General features: G+C 41.9%; 1 pseudogene; it reads left to right on the top strand.

Moving 5' to 3' along the window:
- Window positions 1–621: 621 nt before the first annotated feature.
- Window positions 622–24,721, top strand: LOC117469917 (annotated as a pseudogene).
- The last annotated feature ends 2,136 nt before the right edge of the window (window positions 24,722–26,857 follow it).

Here is a 26,857-nt window from a genome sequence, read left to right as displayed (position 1 = left end):
TACCCGGAAGTAAGTGGGAGGGACTTCGCCACTCTATAGCGATATAGCAGCCAGGTGAAAGTAAAACAAGTAGTAGAAATTGCACAGCTATTTACGGTAAATATGTTGTACAAAAGTATTATTGCACAACAGGAATGGGGGGGGGTTACCAGGGGCCGTGGTCGTTGTATAGTCTGACCGCAGCAGGAGAGAAGGTATCTCTCCGGGAGACACTGCAGTCTCTTCCTGTAACACAACATATCACTGCTATTATGAGACGGAATCGCCTTTTTGCCTTGGATCTTTCTACTTGGGCTGTTTCATACTGTTTGACATTGTTTTCTTTAAATGACTATATATGTGTGTTTTAGTTTATCATTTTTAATAAGACATCTTTTAGTTCTTAGATTGATTTTCTGCTGTAACTCCATCAGATTTAACTGTGAAATCTGATGGTTTTTGATAAAAACGTTTTAAATATCACTTTCTCTCAATAAGTGTGATTTTAAAGTCTGTGTAGTTTAAAAACATGTTTTCTTCTATGCAGAAAACTCATCAGGCGATCCATCCTCATGCTCCTGTAAACCAGTCACCATCGCACTCGTTTTAACATATATATAGTAGTAGTAGTAGTAGTGGCTCCCTACCCGGTGTTCACCTGTTGGACCTGCTGCCCTCCAGGGGGCGCTACAGGTACATTAAAACAAATACAAACAGACTAAAGACAGAGGCCGTTTCTCAATCGCGAGGATATTGGCTTCCAAGCCAATATTTCAAGGATGCTACGTCATCGAGTGCCGCCGAAGGACTGTTCCAATCTCCAGCATTCTTGGAATTTCACCGAGGCCGCGTCCTTGGTTTTGGGGAAATTTCGAGGCTGCACATGGGTAGACTTCGCGTCCTTAAAATCCCCACAATGCTTTGCGCATGGACCAATTTCCCCAAATCTGTGGCGGAAGATGTAAGGCGGGGCCTCTCATATGACGCACACCTGCACACTTGCTAGCCTGTTCCACTCTTTGTTTTCCAAATGCCAGGAAGTATTCTTGCCTTGCTTCTGAAGCAAGATGCTGGCTGTGCTACCAAGCCAGCATCCTCGCGATTGAGAAATGGCCAGGTTCTCCCCCAGAGCAATCACTGCACTGAACTCTGGCTCTATTACCCCTCAGTCTTCCTCCACTGCACATTAACCCATACATGCAATATATATCATTTATACATATTCCTATTCTCTCTACAACTGAATATAAGTCCTGCACTACTGTTATTTTACATAAGTGTGAATGCTGAGGGTCTTTGTTGTTGTATGTTGTCTATCTTATTTTTATTTATTTTTATGAATGTTTAATTTTTTTGTCCTTCAAAAGGAGTATCTCTTCTCTTTTCATTGTACATGTATAATGACATTAACGGCTTCTATTATATAATATTCTATTGACATTTTTAATATGTTCTTATTATGTTCTGATGTGTTCATACTGTCCCTCCTGTCTGTCCTGTTCAGGTCACCAAGACGAGGCGTAACTGAGGTGGAGGATCGCTGAGTCTCTGCTGAGGTGTTTACCGCTTTATAGGATCAGGTCACATGTGTGTCAATTAAACAGCTATTAGTTAGTTTCTTTTGACTTGTTAGAGAGTCCCGGTTCTTGGACGTGGATCCTAAAAGTGTATTATGGGTATTGTTTGTGATGTCAGGCTGTATGCTACGGAGCCCCCTAGGGGACATGGAGAAGAACAAATTAATTGGTTGAAAAATAAATAAATACAAATGTTTTGCGAAATCTCGCCAAACCCCTTCGCGAGATCTCGCAAAAACTTTTCATTTAGCTCAATGTACTTCAGTCAGTTCGGCAACACAGAAACCACAACAATGAAGCGGTTCATCGATTTTTACTTTGAGCTTGGCCTAAAATATAAAGATATAACATCAGTGCTTGGCAAAAGGCACGGGTTTCACATAAGTGAAAGACACCTCAAGAGAACACTCAGAGCGAGGGGACATAGCATACTCTGAGCTGAGTTATTGACAGATTCGAATTTCGCGGATCAATAACTCATGAACATACATGCAACGTTGTAAAAATACAAACAACATGACTTTATAATCATAGCAAGGTAGCAAGGAGCTACAGAGTCGTTCTTATCAGAACAATTCGATATGCGCCGTCATCCGAGCTAAACATCAAGAATTGGTCACAATCTGCAGCTGCCCCCCCACTGTAGAGCCTTGCCCCCCCAGCTGCCCCCCTAACTTTTGAGTCCCTAAAACTGTACTTGTAGAAACAAACCTACACTATGTCCACACGCTTCTCAATCAACTAAACAAGCAGTACATTAATTAAAAGTGAATCATTTTAAATATCATCTTAGGCCCGTTAACAACGTAGCTACGGCCCTGCATTAAACTGCGGAGCGGCGTTCACACAGACCGCGGCGGAGAGGGAACGAGCTGTCCCAGCACCTGAAGGAGGATCAGCACCTGAGGGTGGATCAGCTTCCCCTGGGAGCATTTCCCCTTCGACTGGTTTTGTTTTTAATAAGGACGAGAGTTTGAAACAAAATATGAATAAACCGCTGCCGTTTGAATCGATAGCGTTTAACAGACGGTCGCTGTTTGGGACGTTACGTTACAAAATACTACACAGACAGCGCTAGCTGGGAGATCGATCACTTTATTTGCTAAACTATGCGGTACTATTAAATCCACGTATATTACACATCACAGCCATGAGGCCAGCTAAATTAAACCAGGATACATCCTTTACCGTCAAACTGGATCTAAACGCAGCTGCCTGTGTGCGTCTGATAAATACTTTCTGATTTTATATTTATTAGTGGCTATGCTACTTATCAGCTACATGGCCCTAACGTGTAAAGTTAGACAAGCATTTGTACCAGTGCTTTTCACAAGTAGACTCTTGCAGGCCAGAGTAGCTGGAGTGAGTCAACAAAAATAAAAAGACATATCTGAGAAGTGATCAGGATGAGTAGAAAGAGGAAAAGGAAAAGAGAGTTCACTGAAGAGACCAGGAGGGTCAGAGCAGGAGGAAGAGGAGGAGATGAAGAGACCAGGAGGGTCAGAGCAGGAGGAAGAGGAGGAGATGAAGAGACCAGGAGGGTCAGAGCAGGAGGAAGAGGAGGAGATGAAGAGACCAGGAGGGTCAGAGCAGGAGGAAGAGGAGGAGATGAAGAGACCAGGAGGGTCAGAGCAGGAGGAAGAGGAGGAGATGAAGACATTAGTGAAGAAGAAGAAGAAATGTATGTGAGGAATGCAGATGAAGTGTCAGAAAGAGGGCCAGAGGCAGGGATCAGGAGGCAGAGGAGACTCCAGCTGGACCACATGGTATGTTCTTATTCTCCTTACATATTCCATCACAGCAGCTCAATCTAGCAGCTCTTAGTATTGACACATATTATTTATTTAAATGTGTTGCTGCACAGGTCACCTTTAGCTCTCTGAAGAGATGGGTGATGTCATGTGTGTACTTAATTATAACTAAGTATTCTTACTGTACTTACAGTAAACAGAGTTCTAGGGTATCATGAGTATTTTCTGCTGTTTTATATTTTAGTTTTTTTGTCTGAACACCTTGTTTCTCTTGTGCATTAAGAACACTTGTGTTAGGGCATGATTTAACAATAAATAGGTTATATATACAGTATACGTATAAGTATAAGTATAAGTATGGTATAGTGGTGGTCTAATGGATAGTGAGGTGGGCTGAAGATCGGAAGGTTGTGAGTTCAAATCCCGCCTGGAACACAACCACTAGTGTGCCCTTGAGTAAGGCACTTAGTCCTTAGTTACTCCAGGGAGAATGTCCCTGTAATTGGTCATTGTAAGTCGCTTTGGATAAAGAACCGCCACAGGGATTCTTAACATTTAACAAACTATTAATGTGTCAAACCCACCTAACGGGAAGAAACTCAGCTAACTGACGATACGAACCATTTTCACCGAAACAAAACACAAGTCTCACAAGAAGCGTCTAAATGAGCCCTGAGCGAAAAAATGCTAACGCACTTCGCACAGAACTCACGGTATAAATACTTGATTACTTATCGTATCTGCACAAACAATATACCAGCTAGCAAGCTGAGAATCCACAGATTCTATAAATATAAGTATCATCACTGTGCGATCAAAACCCGCGGCAGGGGAAGCAAACCCAGACATCACACGACGTAGCTTTACGGAGCAAAAACGGCTAATTTGTCTTACCTTTTGCTGTTTCTGATCAAAAGTTGTGTTCAAAGGCATTACAATGAGAAAAACGCTGCTGAAGGTTAAACCAATGTGTTTGTCTCACTTTGAAATGATTACTGACAATCCATCATTCCATTTTTGTCAAAAACTGAGATTTCATATAAACTGCTATTAGAGCTACAACCCAGCTTCCGGTTTAGGGCAAACTGCGTGCGCATCTCTCTCAATCCTCAATGGAAATGTTTAGATGGATTTAGGAACTTCCCCTCTAGTCTATTGGCTCAAAAGAGGTGTCAATCATCAAAATCGACCGAGGGGGGCCAGAGATATGGAAAATGCACCCAAATGACCCCAGAAGTGGGTTTGTTTTCTAAATCTCTCTAAAAAGGTCAAATGTCACTTGTTTTTCATCAATCTTGATACAGGGTACTTATTATATGTTATAGTTTGGATTCCTAAAGCTGCAGTACCCATAAGGAGCTGTACTGTACACATGCCGCAGTTTTTGTGTGGCTGTGTCTTTAGTTGAAAGCCCAGTGGCGATCTGCTCCTCTGTCATCGAAAATAATATGCTACACAGGCGCGAACTGGTCATCTGTGTGTTCTGGAGAATCACAGAACGGCCGGTCGTGAGCGGGTCGTTTGCAGCCGGCTCGGTTCGCTGACGGTCGGCACCGCCCTTTATTTAAATGTGTTTAAACTGCATCATGTGTTGCGCTGACAGGCGAAAGAGGTCCACAGCTGCCCCACAGCGAGGCTCCCCCCCCCCCCCCCGTTGACAGTTCACGAACGACGGCACACTGATCAGAAGTTTAAATGGCACTTCATATGAAAAAGGTTGCCGGCCCCTGCTCCTTAGCAACGGTTATTACAGTCCTTGACAGCGGTCTGTTCTACTGGATTTACAACGTGTCACATGTTCTGAATTTACTAATCAGAACTTTATTTAGCCTCCGTATTGTTAATGGTTGAATGTGGGCCGTACAAATGTTTTTGATTCTTATGGGCCCTGATTTGAAAAACGTTGGGAAACGCGGTGCTAGAGCAAAAAAGTGTTGCAGCTTTTCAAATTGACGCACTGCGTAGTGCGCACACAGCGCTACCTTGTAATGCAAGTGTTGGATGTCCCTCTCGTCAAACGGACTATAGCAGAGGATAGTTTAGGTTTGCTAATGGCAGCACCTGAGAGCCAACGTAGTGCGCATGCGTCTTTGTTTGTAGACATCTTGTGTCTCTTTGTTGAGTAAAAAGGTCTAATTGAAATCAAAATGTGAGCATGGTTGGACATGATATTACCAAATCATCGAAGTTAACTAACAAGCTGTTGTCAATTATTTTCTGTTCCTTCAAAGCGATGACCTCTAAAGGCAGCGGGACGATAGAGGTGGCGGCGCTCGGACGGCCTTTCAGCCTCGGGATGTTGTACAGCTGCCGCAACGACTCACTCGTCCCTGGTGAGGAAAAAACATCACCTTTAAAAACAGACATTTTCTTTTTGCCAGGAACGAAACACACAGATGAAAAGTTATAAATAAGTTATTTAAGATTTGTTGTTTGTTTATAGCATGGATTCAATGTTTGTGATGTTGGAAGAAGCAGGTTTGGACTAGCTTGTTTATGTGAGGCTCAAGTTTAGATTCTGGTCAAAGATAACACCCAGGTTTCTTGTGTATGGTTCGACATTGAGGGCCAGGGTGTTGGTTTATGTCAGAGACAAAGTTACCAGGAACACTAAGAAAGACCTCGGTTTTGTATGAATTTAAATTAAGGAAGTTAAGTGATATCCATAAAGGCAGTGATGGAGAGTACTAATATTACCCATCACATTTAGCCAAACTTTAAAGTAAATCTGCATGTCGTCAGCCTAACAGTGCTGAGAGATAGAGTGAAACTGACTGAGCCGGTAGCCTAGAGGTAAAGCCATAGACTGTATATATAAATGGACGTAGGGTCCGTGACGTCACCCATAGGATTCTGCAGAGTTGCCGAGAAGCCCTTAGTAGGCGGAGTCGGCCACTAACGGCTCGACAGTGACGTCTGAGTCTAACTCCCGCCTGCTCCAGCCTGCTCCAAATAAGGGCAAAGAGGCGGAGCCGAGGCGGGACCTTCTGCCTCCAGCTGGGAAGTAACAGAGCTAGCTCAAGCTAAGAAGCTAAGCTAACATGCTCCCCATCTGCACACTGCCGTCACATTTTACGTTTCTAAGGTAAGCGGACATGAAACTATTCAGCAAAACTATAAATAATAATCTAAGTTATTGAGTTTTTAGCATAATACTTCAGAATCTTAAAATCCCTTAACGTTTGTATGCAATGTGCTAAATTAAACACTGGAATCAAGCAAATATGAATATGTTTGCATGACATTAGTTATTTATATTTTGCTATCACTTAATTATACGTTTAATACATTTAAGTTAAGCTAAGGTGCATGTGATGGTAGCTAGTTAGTGCTCTTACCTGTGAGGCCTCCTCCAAACAGCATTATAACCAGACTGTATCATTAAAACTACAAGTACCAGTTCTAGATCCTTGACTTTAGACAAACAATTCAAAAGACAAAATGTATTTAAAGACCAATTTTTATTTGAAGGTGCCTCTTAACCTGGGATATTAGTTATACAGTAATAGTATTGACAATCTAAAAAAACTGAGCAACTCAACAGTCAACTTTATATTTCTTATTGTCTAAAGCATTTATTATTTTCATTTTCCCCTCTCATATTCAGTGTGGACGGATTGAGACAGCGTGGTGTCCAGAGAGCTGCAGAGACTTCAGGGAGAAACCTCCGTGTGATGGACGTCCAGTCTGTTGGTTTGAGGGTCTGAGGGTCTTTCCTCTGTGAGGAGGACCAGGCCTGATGGAGGAGCCCATGCTGGGCATAGCTGATACCACCTGATCAGGCCTTGTCTGTCACTTTATTTGACTAAATGTGTTTACTTATACATTTAATAGGTTTACACCTTCTGTCCATATGTGCTTTTTTATTTAAAACATGTTTGATTAACTTTTGGTTCACATTTCAATAAATTGAATTTGTATTTGCACTCCTTTTGTCCATTATTCTTACTGAAAATGTTAGATTACACATTCACATCTGACTGAAGATTGGCCCCATTTATTTGCGTTGCAAACTCTGCGGTACAAGGTACATGTTGTGAAGCTCATAAAGTGAGGCAAATAGAAATAATCAGCTGATGGAGTGTAGATGTGGAAATAGGTGCATTCGATCAGCTGACTTCACAATAAAAGTAGTTTCTTAGTGAATGTCCTGTACTGGTCTTAACATCTCATAACATCAGCTTTTAATTTTCCTCTTGGATGTTCTTCTTGACCCTCAGAGAAGGAGAAAATGTTGAGTCGTGTCTTTCAGGCATGTCCTTTCCTAACAAAAATTACAGGAAACATAAAACATATTATTGCAGAACAAGTGTGTTATTTATGAAAGAGGTGAGTTTGTGTGTTTAGGGGCTGTAGATATAATTATTTTGTAATTGTAATGTTTTATTTTATTTCAACAGTGAGCTACAAAGACAATCAGATTATGAATGAACAGTATGACATTCATCAACATTGAAATATATTTTATTATCAAAATAATATTTAACTGTTATCAAAACTTAGTGCAACTGTAGAAGCTTGCTCTGTTGTCTCACTGAAAGAATAACTTTTACCACGTTTTTTACAGACAATATTGAGAGATAAATAGTAGCAGTTCTCACTATGTGTTAAATAGCTTTGCCTTCAATACCTTAAATTAGAAAGCTGACAGTCATATTGCTTGTTAACATGTTGAAAAAACCCTCAACTTCACTGATGTGTAGGTGATCTAGTATTTAGTATTGTTTAATGGAATGTATATCAGTGTATTAAAGTCAATACTTCATTTATTTAAACCAATATCTTTCTTGATTCTTTGTACAGTATGAAAAAAGAGTATTTGTACCTGTGCTGAAGTTCACTGCTGTGAGGAGTCCAGTTCTGTCTCTCACTCTCTGGTCCAGCCTGTCTGCATCACCTGGAAACTTTAAACAAACAGATATATATGTAAAGTACCATATGTACAAACAATATAACTTATTCTCTTCTGTTGAACATGTTGGATTGTGTATTGTCCGAGTCAGGGTCCTTTTTATTTTACTGTAACTTTGGAAGTTGTGTTACCAATGCTTACTGTTTATTTGATACCAATTTGGTAATGCAATTAATAAAAACAACAAGGTTTGGGTTCGTTCTTCAGATGACTGTGACGTTAACGTGTAAGCTCAATAATGAACTCCAGCTCAACCAACCATATTGTAATATCCAAGTAATCATCTTGAAATATGACATTAATAATTGTAATATACACACATCTTATTGTGAGGTTGATTTCACATACACTACTTCGACGTTAGCTTGTCTACATACTTGAGCTTAGCCAATTTAAATTAACCTTAGCGATGCATACAGTTCCTACCTACATAATAAAATATCTCTCTAAGTTACAAGGATGACCTTATTTTATCAACCTCAAACAGAAGCCTTTTGTTCTCCAGTATTATCCCACTTAACGCTTAACACTTGTCTATTTCATTTTAACCTTTATATATACAGTCTATGGTTTTAAGTTAACTTGGAGGATACGATTAGCATCGTTAGCACCGATGTAGCTACCACTCGCTTACACGCTAACCCAAGCCTTAACATTCATTACGTAGCTGATTAAAATCATAAACACATAAGTACTCAAATTTCACTTACCGCAAAACGGCATTCATGCACCGTCTGTTTTAACCGCAGAGCGAGTCACAATAGTCCGGTATATAAGCATGAAGAACAAACAAACACGGCCGGGGTCAAGTTGTGTTCCCTGGATGAACTGAGCAGGCAGAGTCCCTGTAGCTTCACGGACGGAGCAGCTAGCAGAGAGACAAGAAGCTAACAGCAGCAGTCACTTGACAGAGCTGTCACTCAATGTGACCACGCCCTAATTTATGCAAAAACTTTAAGACCTAATATAAATAAAAGGGTCATGTTAGAAAACAATTCACTCACAGATCCATAATCATGAAGGTGGAATCTAACTATATCTATAATAATATTTATTGGATCCATGGCTAGAAACATGTTTTTTTAGGCTGTAAAATTGGGCATTTTAACATGGGGGTCTATGGAAATTGCTCCTTTCTGCAGTCAGCGCCTATCGGCCAATATATGAACTGCAGTTTGTGGCACTTCCGTATTGGCGTCCCGGCTCTTCCCCAGAGTTTGCCGCTTGGGTAAAGCGTATAAAGAAAATGTTTTGGGGCCAAGGATTGATCCCTGTGGAACTCCACAGAGTAAAGGGGCAGATCAGGTCATTCTTTTGGAACAATTCCAAATCCTTCTAAACTTTGAAATAGATTGCCCATATCAACTCAAACACCACGAGTCATGCTTGAGTGGGATCTGAGGAATGCTTGACATTAAAGTAGAGATTATTTTTATATAAAATCAGTGTTGTGTGGGGAAACAATGGAAGGTAGCTTTTATTCCAGGAGATAGATAGATATCTTAACAAACAAAGGAGGCCATTGACAAAAGATTGATCAAAAACATAGAAGAACTTGGCACCAAATCTCTTCAAATATTCATCTGAAAATCCATTAGGGCACTAAAGGACAGCATTCACCTATGACATTTTGATATAAATAATGTCCGCTTAGGTGCCCTGTTGGATGGCCTCCAGGTCTTGTTTGATTTCAGCATGGAGACCAGCACACTAGCAGATGCCAGTTGTGACGTGAAGTGCCCATCTTGGCTTTAACTACCTGCAGGAAAGCCTTCTCATCAGGGTTATTTTGGCCGGTGATGGATGCTGGAGAAAGTAGTGCTGTCATTATCCTTTGTTTGAGAGCAGCGCTAGCCAAACTTTACACAGTGACTGGTTGGTTGAATACTTTTAGTTTAACATGCCATGGCAATCACAACATGTTCTACAATGTGTAGGCTACTGATTGTTGTTACCTGTCACTGTAACCGCTGAACTGGAAGTTATTTGACTTTTATTTTTTGTTGGAATAAACTCAGGACGGCTAGACGAAGGTGCTCAGAATTCACAGAATTCAAAAACTCTAAATGAACATCTGTTTCCTATAACTACCATAGAAATAACCAAAAATAACCCTGTATCATAGTGCCTGGTCATATCACTTTTTGTATGGTTTGGCTCAACAACTGCGGTCTGCAACACTCTGTCAGTTTCACAACAAGGATGCAGTGTAACAGTCGTGAAAATAGTCAAGTACATTAAACTGATTTGTGTCTTTTTGTCTTGTAAGCAAGACAAGCTTTCTTTATTATCATAAATGTTCTCAGGAATTGCATCACTGAACAAATCCTTCTATATTTCAGTTCCTAACAACAGGAAAGCTACAATTATTGGAAGGACGATGCTTTGATTCCCCTTAAAGTTATAGTGTGTATTAACATGTACTCTGGTTCTAGCTTGATTTGTGGTTATTCTTTTGCAGGAATCACTTTGTGGGACTGTGATGACCTTCAAAATCATATTAGAGAAAGACAACAAAAATATAATAATTTTGATATAGTTGCATCTGAATCAATTGAGGACAAATCTTCAGCCCTAAAGGTTGAAGCATCACTGAAGGCAAGTTTCTTGAGTGGACTGGTAGAGGTTGAAGGATCAGCCAAATACCTGAACGATACTAAGACTTCCAAAAATCAGGCCAGAGTAACACTGAAGTACCAAGCTACCACAAAGTTCCAAGAACTGTCCATGGATCATCTTGGAAGAGAAAATGTTAAGAAACATCAGTTTGTGTTTGATCAAGGAATAGCAACTCATGTAGTCACAGGTATCCTTTATGGCGCACAAGCCTTCTTTGTATTTGACCGTGAGGTGTCTGTCAACGAGAACCATCAAGACATTCAGGGCAACTTGAAGGTGATGATCAATAAAATTGGCTCCCTTTCAATAGATGGTGAAGGCTCGCTGAAAATCGAAGACAATGAAAGAAAAAACGTTGAGAAATTCTCCTGCAGATTCATTGGCGACTTTTTCCTTCAGAAACCTCCTACATCCTTTCAGGAGGCAGTAGAGGTCTACCAAAGTCTGCCAAAGCTGCTGGAGGGCGGGGAAAACGCAGTACCAGTGAAGGTCTGGCTGTTGCCACTGACATGTTTAGATTCTACTGCCGCTAAACTTGTCCGTCAGATAAGTATAGGATTAGTTCAAAAATCTCAGAGTGTCCTGGAGGACTTCAGTGACCTGGAAATGAGGTTCAACGATGCACTGAGAACCCAAACTGCACAGCAGTTCCCACAGATTGGAAAACAACTCAAAACCTTTAAACAGATGTGCTCTGAGTTCAAACTGGAATTCCAACAAACCCTGGCAGAGAAACTGCCATCAATCCGAGGAGGAGGATAAGAAGAAGCTGTGCTCACAGAGATCCTGAGGAAGAGATGTTCTTCTCCTTTCAACAGCAAGGAACTGAACGAGTGGATGGACTGTAAGGAGAGAGAAATATACACTGTGATGTCTCTGACCGACATGATGACAAACACCAAGATCATCTCATCTCAAACAGACCTGTACAAAGAAAGCTTCAAAGCAGAGCAGGCTGTGTGTTTTGTCTTCACCTCGCTGGGAAGTGATGAACCGTACCTCTCAACTTTATCAAACTACCTTCAACAAACACCCAAACCAGACGACGCTCAAGATCCACACCCTCCAGATCAATGGTACAACTCAAGAAGAGAAAGGGAAGCAATGCGGCATAAAGCAAAGCTCTTCAATGATTTAGCAGAGGCCAACAAGGAGAACAAGAACATCACATTCCTGACGGTGGGTTTAACAAACGAGACACAGAAAGGTGCCAGCATCTACCTTTATACAGACGGCTTTCTTGTCAACGAGAACTTTGAGCCGCCTTCAAAGCCTGCAACAGTAACAGGAAGTGATATAAACCACAACAGTGTGACGCTGAACATTTCTCCACCCAGATTTGGAGCAGAGGACATCACCTCCTACTCTGTTGAGTACTGTGTCAGAGGAGAGGACGACTGGAAACAGAAGACAGCATCTAAACCTGAAGAAGTCACAGTGAGCGGCCTGAGTCCTAACACAGAGTACATGTTCAGATGCAGGGCAGCGACACCAGTAGGTGCCGGGCCAGCCAATGAAGTCAGAGGATCCATTAAAACCTTACCCTGCAGCCCTCCTGGAAAACCCAACGTTGAATCTACCCCACGTGAGATATCAGTCAGATGGGAGAAACCTGCTGAGCTCGGACAAGATGTCCACGTTTTGAGCTACATCGTAGAGTACGCCAAACCAGACCAACAGGTGAAAGAGGAAGATCTCCACTGGGAGCAAATGAAGGCGGGAGCTGAGAAGGCGATCATTTCAGGACTTCAGCCAGAGACAGAATACGCTGTCAGGGTCAGGTGTGATTGTGGAGCAGCTGGAAGAAGCAAAGAAAGCATTGCTGTTAATGTCGGCACAACAAAACCTTCACATCTCACAGAATTCCTGAAAGGTAAAAGCAAAAGGATCAATTCTGAATCTCCCTCAGTTTACAAACTGCTTCTGACAGAAGTAGGCCTGCAGTGTGTGTGTGTGTGTGTGTGTGTGTGTGTGTGTGTGTGTGTGTGTGTGTGTGTGTGTGTGTGTGTGTGTGTGTGTGTGTGTGTGTGTGTGTGTGTGTGTGTGTGTGTCTTCTGCAGCTGCACTGCCTCCATGTGTCCAAACCCATTACTGCAGCCTCTCAATGCTCACATTACATGTGCTTTATAGCTATGAGATGTAACATCACGGTTTTAAAATGTCTAAAAACGGTTGTTAAATCAGAAAAACACATGGACCACCACAAAAAATGCAAAACAAAAGATTAAAAAAACACATGACAAAGGTGCAAATCGAAGTAAACATCCCCCGTGTGTCCAAACCAAGACCCCAGGTTGTGCTCCGGACTCTGAGGAAAATATTCCTAGTGGTCAAAAGGCGGTACTACAATTTCCATATCAGTCCGTGACATCACCTGGCCCAGAAATACTGTTTACCCATTGACTAACATGGGGAAAGAGACGTCTGTAAATCAGCAGATACTTTTTTTTAAACTAAATAAACTACCCAGTATGAACTATGTTATAACACTTATTAGAATCATTAGGTTCTTAACGTTGTAAAATGCACTAAAAGCCGAATCTAGATTGATTTTCTCTCTCCATTTATTCTACTGAGAGCGGGAGATCGGGGGCGGGGCTTAAGGGGAAACTTAACTGCGCTCTATGAGCTCTGACAGCAAGGCATGATGGGTAATCTGTGACTTTTTGCTCTCGAAAATGTGAGAAGGGTCTAGCTCAGGGGTCGGCAACCCCTGGCACGCGTGCCAGCATTGGCACGCGACACCGTAACCAGTGGCACACTAGGATTAAGTGGAATAAGTGTGCAAAATATTTAAATTGTATTTTCGGATCCTGAACGAGACCGCCGCCAGAGCGCGTCTCCCCGTTACCTGCAGAAGGAAGCCATGCACGCAGCGCAGCCCCGCTCTCTTGAACTCCAGGTGACTTTCTGCCGCTTTCCTCCGTGGTGCAGTGCTGATCGTTTCACCACGGAAGAAAGCACTTCACAAATTGCAGTACCCATAAGGAGCTGTACAAATATCACAGTTTTTGCGTGGCTGTGTCTTTAGTTGAAAGCCCAGTGGCGATCTGCTCATCTCTCATTGAAATAATATGCTACAAAGGGGCGGACTGGCAATCTGTGTGTTGAACTTTCCTGTCGGCTCCCAGACCGTAGTCGAGGAGGGCAGAAGCAACAAGCTTCAGGTTCAATAACCCACTTTAGCTTAAATGACTGGAGAGAGGCGAGCTCTTCTTGGGATGCATTTATTTAGCTGTTCTTCTGTTTCACAAAATACATCACAGACCTCTGTTTTTCTGCTGCCTCGTTTCACTTCCAGAAACATACACACGCTCCCTCACTGTCGCTCTACCATCCACACACACACACATGCACACGCCACACCCCTCTCTCTCTCTCTTAAAGGGACAGCGATCTCATCTCACTCTGCCTGACCCTAATATCATAACATGTGTGTTCTGGAGAATCACAGAACGGACGATCGTCCTTATTATTATGCCGTTTAAACCAATTATTTAAATGTGTTTGTTAAATTCGGAATTATGTAAGTTGTGCTGACAGGTCCACACACTGCTTCCCCGCAGCGAGGCTCCCCCCACCCTCCTGTTGATAGTTCACCAGCGTCAAGCTCCTCAACACACCCCCCCCCCCCCCCCCCCCGTTGATCATTTTCGATCGTTGGCACGCTGATAACAATGAATTTTTTTAATGGCACATCATATCAAAAAGGTTGCCGACCCCTGGTCTAGCTCATGGATGTTTAATAAGAACTGGATACAGCGTCGGAGGCGGGGTGTCGTTCTTTCCTATGAGAGCTGCTCATTGGCTCATGAGGACAAAATGGCCTGATATTTTTGAGAGCAAAACGTCACAGATTACCCATCATGCCTGGCTGTCAGAGCAGAAGTGCCCGTATCAATAGTGGGTGCTTCTCAATCGCGAGTACGCTTGCTTGACCAAACTCTTCCAGAGCTTCACCCCACAAACAGAAATACAAAAACCTTGCTTGGTTGTGCGCACCCTAACATTAGTTTGAATATTACTCCAGAGGGGTCTGGGAGAACGGGAAAAGAGAGGGAGGATGGGGACAGGGCGAGGGATTCACTTTCACCCTCATTTCCCAGCAATAGAAAGTTAGACAAAAAATAAAACTAAATCATCCTAAAAATATTTTCATGCATTTTTAGATCGTATATACCAATATAAAAGTAGCTCACGACTTGTTTTATTTTTTGAAAGTAGCTCTCATCCTAAAAAAGGTTGGAGACCCCTGCATTAGATAGATGTTCTTCCTTCCAGACAGATTTCTGCTGTAACTCCAGCAGCTGTGAAATCTGATGTTTTTTGATAAAAAGGTTTTAAATATCACTTTCTCTCAATAACTGTGATTTTAAAATCTGTTAGTTTAAAAATATGTTTTCTTTTATGCAGAAAACTCATCAGGTGATCCATCCTCATCCTCCTGTAAACCAGTCACCATGTCAATGTGAGTAATACTAAACATTTTATCCTTTTATTCTGAAAATACAATAAAATGCTGCTTTATAAAATGTTCCTTTACATGTTGATTTAATTTACAACTTAATTGTGGATTTAAAGTGTCTGAAAAATGCCTTAATACACAGCCTGTTGTTTTGCCTGAGTTCATCTCTGACTATTAATCAGACCTACTGATTGACCTATCAGAAGTTATTGAGACTATGCAAGTTTACCGCCAGGCTCGGATCCACCTCTGAAAGGTCTTACTCAGCGTTTCCACGCGCGTCTTGCCGTCATTTCACACCCTTATTCAGCTCGGAACGCCCTGAACTCGAGCCGAGGGCGTCCAAATAAAATAAATTGAGAGAAGATCAAGAGTTTTTATCGCTTTAAATGACGAAAAGATAAAAAGAAAAAGTTTTGAGCAGAAAAACAACGCCGCATTTCCCAATAACCTCCATGCCAGGAGGGGTGTCCCTGTCAGCCCTGGTCTGGCGGAAACACTGGTCTTACTAACTTCTGGAAAACCAGGTTCAACTAACTGCTGTTTTAAAGCAGACAACAGAATAAATCAGTTTTACCTTCAGATCCACGAGTGATTGGACCCTACACATTACATTACATGTCATGTTGGGAGGTGTGTGGTGCAGTGGGTTGTGCGTTGGTGTTTGGATCAGGGGGTCACAGATTCAAACTCCACTGCAGTCAGCATGTCGTTGTGTCCCTGAGACATTTCACCCCAAATTGCTCCTGTGGGGATTGCCCACAGTATTGAGTATGTAAGTCGCTTTGGATAAAAGCGTATAACAAGTGACATGTGATGTCATTTGTTGGATAAAAGCGTATAACAAGTGACATGTGATGTCATTTGTTGGATAAAAGCGTATAACAAGTGACATGTGATGTCATTTGTTGGATAAAAGCGTCTACCAAGTGACATGTAATGTCATTTGGTAGACGCTTTTATCCAAGGCGACTTACATACATTCAGTACTGTGCCACTGAGCCACAGCCGCCCCATAAGTGGGTAAAAAATGACCCATATTAGAATCAATGTGTTTTTATGCCATTTCTGTCACTTTGGTCAAGAATAGTCACTTGTATAATAATAATAATAATAATTCCTATTGTATTTTGGTCCACACAAGAATGATTTGATGTTTGAAATTTTTAAAAATGTCACCGTTTAACATTTTGAAAAAACGTTTTAAGTGTCCCCGTAGGTCCCGAGGTTTTAACCTTTCTCATTACAATGTGACAATTATTTCCCTCCGGTGAAACTTAAAAGGTATAGTCCTTACGTCACCGGTTAAAAAATGCCCTCTGGTATAAACTTAGAGTATAGTCTTTAAGTGACCAGTTTAAAACTGTAAAGCTCCAGATGTTAAAGGTCCCCTATGATACTGTTCTTCATCAATATATCACAGGTCTCAGATATATCCAGAACCTGTCTCTGATTGGCTGAAACACCAAACAGATCATTGCAGCATTACCCATAATCCCCTCTGTTTCAGCCCTGTTTCCAAAGTGCTGATTCTCTGTCTGTTACTTGAGAGCAGGGGTGGGGAACCTTTTTCCTCTCAAGGGCCTTTTCAATTTTTACAACATCCTCCGGGTGGCCGTACAAATGATTGAACTCAACCTCTGCTAAAAAAACTAAAATCACAGCCCATTCTTTTGGCCTTTCTTTCATGATGTGCAAAGAAAAAGCAACCTCTAAATCCAGATATCTTACCATGACTCGCGCATGCATGCACGTGCACGGTGTGGCACGACCACCAAAACAGAAAGATATGGACACAAGATGTGTGCAAATGTATTTGGTTTCCTATCCATGTGGACATGATTTAAGTGGGGGGGGGGGACCTACAGTAACCTCCTCTAGGGGGGAAGATTTTTTTTTTAATGTTGAAGTTAAAAGCATCAATCTGGTGCACTTTTGAGAGTAACATTAAGAGAGCTATGGATACATCTCTCAACAACCATATGAAAAAGATTTAATTTTTCTTTATGGATATTTCACAAATCACTCCCCTTTTAAAATGTATTCTTGTTTATTAATAACAACTTTTCTTTACTGTCATATAGTATTTTTTACCTGTTTTTCATTTATTCTCTTATATTTTTATTAGGGCTGTCAGTCGATTAAAATATTTAATCGCGATTAATCGCATGATTGTCCATAGTTAATCGCGATTAATCGCAAATTAATCGCACATTTTTTATCTGTTCTAAATGTACCTTAGAGGGATATTTTTCAAGTTTTTAATACTCTTATCAACATATGAGTGGACAAATATGCTTTATATGTTTATTATCATTTGAACAATGACAAATATTCTCATGAATATTAAACACAACAACCTCTGAACATTACAAATATTCGCCTCAATTCAACCTGGAACCTCATACAATAATACTGTGTGTGTGTGTGTGTGTGTGTGTGTGTGTGTGTGTGTGTGTGTGTGTGTGTGTGTGTGTGTGTGTGTGTGTGTGTGTGTGTGTGTGTGTGTGTGTGTGTATGTGTGTGTGTGTGTGTGTGTGTGTGTGTGTGTGTGTGTGTGTGTGTGTGTGTGTGTGTTTGTCTCAAGGCATATATGCTCGAACGTGTGCTGCCTGGACGCTGCAATCATGTAGCGCGTACTATCCGTGCTGAGTGCGCTGACTTTTCGTACAATGTCCCACTGTCTGGCTACCTGCATAAAGTCAAGTGCTCGGCGCAGTTGTCGGCGAAATGTCATTGAAACAGCTCCTTATATCCGTTAGCGCAGCTAGCTAGCACCAGATGCTAACAACAAGTAAGGTGTGCCTCGCTCGCGCGAGTCGCGCCACACATACACACTCCCTCCCGGTCCTCCCGATGGCCAGTCCGGGCCTGCTGGTGAGCGTGGAAGTGTGGTCTGCCACAAGCGGGCTGCAGGAGCGGGGCTGTCAGCATCAGCTTGTAGATGGTATTTTAAACTCGATGCGCTCTGAAACTACGGGGCGGCCGAGGACAAAAAATACACATGCGTTAATCGCGTTAAAATAATTAGTGGTGTTAATTTTTTTTTGCGTTAACGCTCCGGCTCGGAGCTGGAGCTGGAAAAGCGCTGGTTTTTCCTGTTCACACCGCAGCGGCGCCGCGTCATAGCTCCGGAATGCGGTTCACTCCAAATTGTCGGTCTAGAGCAGGGCTTCTCAAACTCCGGACCAAGGTCCGGATCCGGACCGAACTGCAAATCAATCCGGACCGAACCCTGTGTCCCATTATCTAAAAAAAAAAAATTATATAAAAAAAACCAATCTGATTCTGATAAATTAATGTACATCATTGTGTACGCGCGTCTTGTGTCTGACGCGTAGTGAGAATGAACGTGCATATATATTTACTTGTGTGCGCAAGCGTGACACTCATTGCACACCGGAAGTTAACCGCAAGTTTACCTTGACTTTCTAATGCTTCTAATGCCTTTTTTGCCGAGGCATTGGCTACAGACAAACAGCCAAGCCACCATACTGTATGTATGTATTGAATGTGTGAGTGTATAAAGCGGCGCCGTTTGCCGACAGGCAAGGCAGGCAAGTGCTTGGACCAGAAGGGGGCCCCCAAAGAAGGTAGATTAAGAAGGTCCACAGCAACGACAACATTAAACACCCTTTAATTTACTGCAACGACATGTCGGGAAAGGGGGCCCCATGCATAGCGTGCCGTAAGAAACTGCTTCTTAATTTCAGTTTCGTTTCAGGGGGGGGGGGGGGGTGACTTTACTGGCATTGATCCGGACCAGTGACCTTGTATAAAGTTCACAAGTGGACCTTTAATAAAACAGTTTGAGTACCCCTGGTCTAGAGCAAGCCCCCAGGAAGTGCGCCGGACTCAGATGAAAATATTCGTTCCTCAAGTTGTAAAAATGTGCTAATAACGTTATTCTGTGAGTTATTTCCCTCTGCATTATGAATGCGCATCTAACCCACGGGACCGCGCCGCCCGGCACGTTCATGTTACGTGTTCAGCACAACATGCGTTTATCTTTACCCATGGATGCACAATAAGAACGGACCCATATCGCCTTACTGCCAGCCCACGGAGCTGTAATAATGGATATATTGCACATGTTTGCTGTAATTCATCATTTGTAAAATATTATACTACATGGGCTGTATGATTAAATCTTGTACCGTAAATGTTGTATTAAATAAAGTTAATATTACCGACGTAGATTAACGTCCCTGTACAGTAGCTTCTTATTGCACTAAGAAGCTTATTGCACTGTATATATATATATATATATATATATATATATATATATATATATATATATATACATACATATACATATATATATATATATATATATATAGTGCAATAATTATTTCATGCTAAATGAAGCTCTGTTGCTTGGATATCACTAGATCCTGTTACAGCGTAATATAAAAGTACATAACGATTGATGTGTAAATTAGCATAATTACTAGCTAACCGCTAGCTGCTAACTGCCGCCTCGTTAATATCAAATCTATCACAATAACAACCCATTACCATGCTGTCATGAACGTGCGGTGCTGTTACGTGTACGCAAATTGACGTGCTTGATGTGAACGAGCATTTTGGGGGGCATGGTTAAAGTTGTGCATGCGCTATGAGCGCACATACGGGTACTTCTCAGGCATGCCGGGTAATCTGTGACGTTTCGCTCTCTCAAAAGTTGGGCCATTTTATCATCATGCGCGAATGAGCAACTCTCATAGGAATGAATGAGGCCCCGCCTCCCACGCTGTATCCAGTTCTTATTATACATCCATGGTCTAGAGGCAAGAGCTTCGGAGCTATGACGCGGCGTCGCTTACGTCTCTCTTACGTCGAGGCGTGCAGGAAACTAAACCCACCTCCCCTGAACATGGGTCGACTGAAGAGTCTCGTCATGCCTGCCTACAAGCAGTAGCGCTGAGCAAAGTGACTAGAAGGAAAAAACAGACTTTATAAAGTCAGGCAACACTAACCAGGCTTCGTGTGATTCTGTTTATTTGTACCTTACTTTGACCATCCGTTCGCTGTTATTGATCATTTTGGAGAGCAGGCAGACGTTTTGTTTGTTATTATAGCAGCTATCGGATGGAATCAATACATGGGCTGCACAGGTTGTCATGTCCGACTATCACAAGTAGAATCATAATGAAAAATACGCCGGTAAAATGTGCCTGTAGAAAACGGCTTAGCAAGTAGTCAGTTTAGCTTCGGTTGCTATGCTAACATCACCCATGTTATACCTGAGAAACTTTCATAACAGCGTTGTGAGGCCAAACAGCGTCAATTCAGACTGACACACATTCACTTAAGGGGAACTGGGGATATGTATCAGCTGCTTGTGTGACAGTCAGACAGTGAATACTTTAGAGCCGTGTGAGCTAACCCGGAGCTAACGGGAGAATAAACTCCGGTGGACGAGCAGCACTGCAGCGGTCGGTAAATGCCGCTGAAACACATTAATAAACAATGAACCACGGCACTCTGGAGAAAAGTATAAGGTTGGAGAAGTCGTTATTTAATTTAATCTGGCTTCGTATGATTAAAAGCAACACGATCATCGACCCGACGCAGTCCCCCATTGTTGTTGTTGTTGTGAGCTCCGTTGGGGAGCAAATCAACGATGTAAACGGTGACGTCATGACGCAGCAGCGGCAGCTGGGCGGTGTGAACAGAGCGGGAGCTGAAAAGGGAAACCGGAGAACCAGAAAAGCTCTAGCTCGGAGCTAAAAAGGGAAAAGCGCTGGTGTGAAAGCCGCAGTAGACCGTATACGGCCCGGAGGCCGGAGGTTCCCCATCCCTACTTTAGATGAAAATAAGGAGCCCCTCCCCACGCAGTGATGCGGCTTTCACACCAGCGCTTTTCCCTTTCTAGCTCCTAGCTAGAGCTTTTCTGGTTCTCCGGTTTCCCTTTTCTGCTCCCGCTCTGTTCACACCGCCCAGCTGCCGCTGCTGCGTCATGACGTCACCGTTTACATCGCTGATTTGCTCCCCAACGGAGCTCACAACAACAACAACAACGGGTCGATGATGCTATGAGGCGGCGCCGCTGCGGTGTGAACAGGAAAAAACGGTACTTTTCAGGCTCTAGCTCCGAGCCGGCGCTGAAAACGCGTTGGTGTGAAAGGGGCAAGAGAGATATTTGGTTACAAAGAACTCAATGGTGCTCTAGGAGGAGATTCAGGTGATAAGGGGGGGGGGGGGTTACCTTGGTTGGTGATTGGCTAATGGTTGTACAAGCCAAAACATCGTTATGACATCATCAAGTGTATCAAAATCTGATCAGCTAATTTTCAGACAGGTTTTTATAGAAATGGATCAGGACAAAAAGAGAGAGAATCTTTGTTCCTGAAACTTTCAGAGTCTCTTTACACAGAGGGGACACATGTTGATGAAGAAGAGACATGAAGAAGAGGGGACACATGTTGATGTAGAATAGACATGAAGAAGAGGGGACACATGTTGATGTAGAAGAGACATGAAGAAGAGGGGACACATGTTGATGAAGAAGAGACATGAAGAAGAGGGGACACATGTTGATGTAGAAGAGACATGAAGAAGAGGGGACACATGTTGATGTAGAAGAGACATGAAGAAGAGGGGACACATGTTGATGTAGAAGAGACATGAAGAAGAGGGGACACATGTTGATGTAGAAGAGACATGAAGAAGAGGGGACACATGTTGATGTAGAAGAGACATGAAGAAGAGGGGACACATGTTGATGCAGAAGAGACATGAAGAAGTGGGGACACATGTTGATGTAGAAGAGACATGAAGAAGAGGGGACACATGTTGATGTAGAAGAGACATGAAGAAGTGGATTGTGCATAATAGGTCCCTTTTATGTTAAGTTTTCCCTCCTTAAGTGTTTGACCTTCCGATCATTCTTCCTCAGGCCACCAGTACATTTCTACTCCTGTGTCTCACTAAAGGCTGACTTTATATTTTCCATTAGAAGCAGAAGCAAATACATGTCCATTTATACCGTTATATGTGTATAACTCATGTTATTCCTTTGTAGTGTTGGAGCAGAACACCTATTATGGGGGTTATTAGCCACCCCCTCTGCTACGCGCCGTTCGTTGGATGAGGCTGAAATCTCTATTAAAATAAAGAAAGGAATTGAAAACACCGGAATCAAAAGTTATAACAATTATCTGAGTTTACTTCTGGTAGGAAACCAAACACATATACAAGTTATACAGAGTACTCCGGGCTTCAGGCTTGTGATGCGGTTTTACAGGTAGACAGACCAGCTTTCAGAAAAGAGAAGTATGGACTCCAGGTTTGTGATGCGGTTTACCGTCTTCTAGCACCAGCTTTCAACAAACCAGAAGCATTTTTACATACAAAAACATCAGTATTCATATCCCTATTTTGGGGCGGAGATGTGTTGATTTTTCCCTTCCCCTTTTACCCCAAAGCGAATCAGAGAGTCCGTGAGGAGGAGCTGTGTAAGCTGCTCCCATCCCCCAGGTGTCCTGACTGGCTGGATTCACTTCTGGTCGGGTTCAATAGTTCTCACCAGAACTTGAAATTCCAAAGTTCCACAAGGTCAAAAGTCAATTCTTATCTTTGTCCCGATCTCCACTCCATTCCCTTCCCATGGGAGTTTTTCACATAAAGTATCCCTTTTCAGACATTTAAACTTTTCTGCACATATTTAACGATGTCTTTAATGACCTTAAAAACAACATCTGTGTGGAGGAGTGAAAAGGAGCGGTGTAATGATGTCTTTAATGACCTTAAAAACAACATCTGTTTTTAGAGGTGAAAAGGCGAAGTGTGTGTGTGAAGAACAGGATCTCTGGGTCAGTGAGTTTGAAAGTAAGAATATCATTTCTATATATGTGATTACCCAAAACCGTTGTGATTACCTAAAACAGTTGTGATTACTTAAAACAGTTCAAACAATACATGTTCACTAAAATACAATTCAAAATAATACATGTTTACTTCAATACAGTGTAGAATCATATCTTTTTACTTCAGTAGTCAAAGACTGGACATGTCTGGACTAGCCTCACGTTGTATAAGTACACTTTTATGAAAGTGAAAGTGAACGCATACAGTACATTTCCATTAATGTCGAGGCCTCCTGCTTTCAGCCTGCTGTGAGAGTGAAGCTGTCTTTCTTATAGTGACTCAAATAGTGATAAGACATGACAACCCTTAACCTTTTCAATTTAATTACAACATTATGACATTATTACATGTACCAGGTAAAATAGTGTGTGGCCTTTGAGTAATTAGTATTGAAATATATAAATATATATATATATATATATATAAACATATTCATATGAAATAATCATGTTTGAGAGTTCTTTGAGGATTAAGGTATACAGACACTAAACCGTGGTATTTTTGTAATTCTATGTTCAGTAGTTTGGAGCTAATATTTGAACTTTTCTACAGGAACACCTCATACAGACATGATAACACCAAATACAGATTTGAGATCATTCCAGGATCTCCTTCTGTCTACCGGCTGATACCAAAACAAAAGAACATTGGCTCTATTAGAAAATGGACTCATGGTGAAAAAGATCCAACAAAGATAAACAAAACCATCTTGCTTGTTGGTGAAACAGGAACAGGAAAATCAACTCTGATCAACGCTCTGATCAACAACGCCCTGGGAGTGGAGTTCAGGGACAATGTCTGGTTTCAGATGGTACAGGAAGAGAAGAAAAGTCAAACAGAAAGTCAGACGCCAGATGTGATCGTGTACGAGGTCTTTGGTCTTGAAGACAGAACTCTGCCCTTCTCTCTGACCATCATCGATACCCCCGGGTTTGGAGATACCAGAGGGAATGAGAGAGATGTCCTCGTCAGCGAAAGATTGTTGGACTTGTTCCGCTCAAGGGATGGAGTTCATGAGATCGATGCAGTGTGTCTGGTGCTGAAAGCGACTGACAATCGACTGAGTGACCGACTGATGTACGTCTTTGATTCAGTGGTGTCTCTGTTTGGAAAAGACATAGAGAAGAACATCGTTGCCCTCCTCACACACTCAGATGTTATGAAACCTGAAAATGTTCTACAAGCTCTGGAAGATGCGAAAATCAGGTGTGCAAAAGACGAGAAGGGTCAGCCTGTTCATTTCATGTTTAATAACAGGCAGCAAACCAAGAGAAATAAGAGAATTGAGCGTGCTCTAAAGTATGCATGGGAATCAACAGACGAAGAAATTGGTCGATTCGCAGATTTCCTGAAAAATACCAAACCACAGAACCTGAAAGAAACCGTTGGAGTGTCAAACAGACTCAGGAAGGTCTGAAGAAACACGAACAAGACATGAAGAATAACAAGGACTTCAAAATAGAAAGGAAAGCTAAGAAGGACATACAACAGTTGAAAGAGATGTATGAGAAGGGTAAAGAAGACAGTGAGGAGTCAGTGAGCCTCTTTGAAACTCTCCAGGAGATCATGAAAGACCTCCAGAAAGACAAAGATCAGTTGCTGGAGGAGTCTTTCCAACATGTTGTGGAACTGGAGAAGATCGCCATGAAGGGTGTTTCCCTGGCCACTCAGGCCCACCTGGACTTCCTGATCGAGAAGATGAAGGAGAAGGGAGAAAAAGAGAAGGTCAAGAAACTGGAAATCATGAAAAGTCAAATGGATCAAAGTCCAAGAGTAAAATCAGCGCTGAGATACATGTATGGTAAAACAGCAGCATTTGATAAAGCCACTATGGATCTCCTCAGAGGGAACACAGCTGAGAAGAAAACAAGCTCTACACTTTGATGAAAGGTATTTCATTATACCAAGTGTGATGTTAATATAATGTTTTCATATTTTATGTGATCACCTTTTTAAAAAACATTTAATTTCTGGAAGCAGCACCCTTTGTGGTTTACCGTTCAATAACCAATCCTTACTTCACGTTATTACGTTATATCATTCATATTTTCCACCTTGTGAGTTCACTTTGTCCGTGAAGTTCCGCGAGGACTGTACGCCTTGCTAACGTGCCGACTGCATGCTCCTCCAGCTGGTTACCAAGCAGAAGAAGAAGAAGAAAACAAACTGAAGGATTGTTTGGAAGAGATGTTGAATGAGGATACTCGTCGTTACCAGCATGAATATAATTGAGAGAGTTTGTGGAGCTCCAGACGAACACAGACCCTCAATTGTTGCTCTGGTTTCAAATTGAGGAAAGAGCCCCCCCTGCTGTTCAATGCTAGCTACAGCAGCACAATATATATATAATATAAGAGCACAAGTTTGGTTCTTTATTTGAATCAATATGAAACATTTAGAGTAACTAGCTCCATGTAGTGCTGTAATTAAATAACTAAATACAAGTGATTACATCTGTTATAGAGGGGTACAAAAGGGTTACATCAGAATATAGTATTTTGATGTGTGTGTGTGTGTGTGTGTGTGTGTGTGTGTGTGCACGCGTGCGTGCGTGCGCGCGTGCGTGCGTGCGCGTGTGTGTGTGTGTTAGTTAGTTAGTTTGTGGAGTTGCTGAGTGAGAAGCAGGGAACTCTTTTATTGTAAAAGTTAAACATGACTGACGCTGAGGACTAATCACGGGTTTGTCAAACAGAGCACATGGTGTAGTCCCAAACGATAGCTGAGGATTCTGGGTAGTGTAGTGTCTTCTGCCATCCTAAACTCCGAAAAAATATTTGTTTCTCCGAATCGAAGGGGAAAAATACAAAAGCATTGCACACAATTTAAACCAATCAATGTCGTTTAATTAACAAGGATAATCTGGTGTTTTTGAGTTGATGAGTAGTGCAGATATCACTGTAAAATCAATCGACAGTAAGGGGAATACTTACTTTCGGGTGTATAATCCTCCGTTATCCAATGGGAATGGACGCTCACATTGCCTTTAACTGCCGCCGACATGGACCGATGCCGTGCTTCCATGAGCGTCAAATACCGCCGCCGATGGGAATACATTGCAATCAGTTGAAAGCTCTTTGCGTCCGTTTATGAAGCTGAATGTAGCACTACTGCCCTCTTCTGGATTTAAACAGAATGTCAGGTCTTCCTCACGATGAAGCTCACCCTGTTTAAAATGTATTATTTTGATTTCAAATAATTATTTACAGCTGGAAAAGTACTAAAACTTTACTATGAAAATACCGCAGGTAAAAGTCCTGCATTCAAAACCTTACTTTAGTAAAGTGTATCAGTGAAATGCAGTTAAAGTACTTAAAGTAAAATAATTGATGTTATTTGTGTCTCTTTTATTTACATGTGATGAGTGTGATTTGAACAAACTAAGCTGCAAGTAACATCCTGATATAAGGTGAATACACATGTAATCTTTTACACCAAACACAAATGTTAAAAGTTCCCTCTTCACGTCAGAAACATGCCTCTGAGACAGCAGCTGCTCAGTCTTTCTGCAGGACTGTCAATTCAAAGATGTAAAGGCTTTGTTGGCTCATGTCCATCAAATACAGCTTAGTTTTGGTAATGAAATCTAAAGGCACCTCCAAAAAGGTGCATTTATTTACTTCCGATTCTTTGTACTGTATATGGAGGAGGGAGGGTGCTGTTGTACCTGACATTCAACAGCAGG

This window comes from Trematomus bernacchii, unplaced genomic scaffold (genome assembly GCF_902827165.1).
Source record: "Trematomus bernacchii unplaced genomic scaffold, fTreBer1.1, whole genome shotgun sequence".
NCBI classification, from domain to species: domain Eukaryota; kingdom Metazoa; phylum Chordata; class Actinopteri; order Perciformes; family Nototheniidae; genus Trematomus; species Trematomus bernacchii.
The sequence above is the reverse complement of the archived record's forward strand: the minus strand, read 5'-3'. Positions and strand labels throughout refer to the sequence as shown.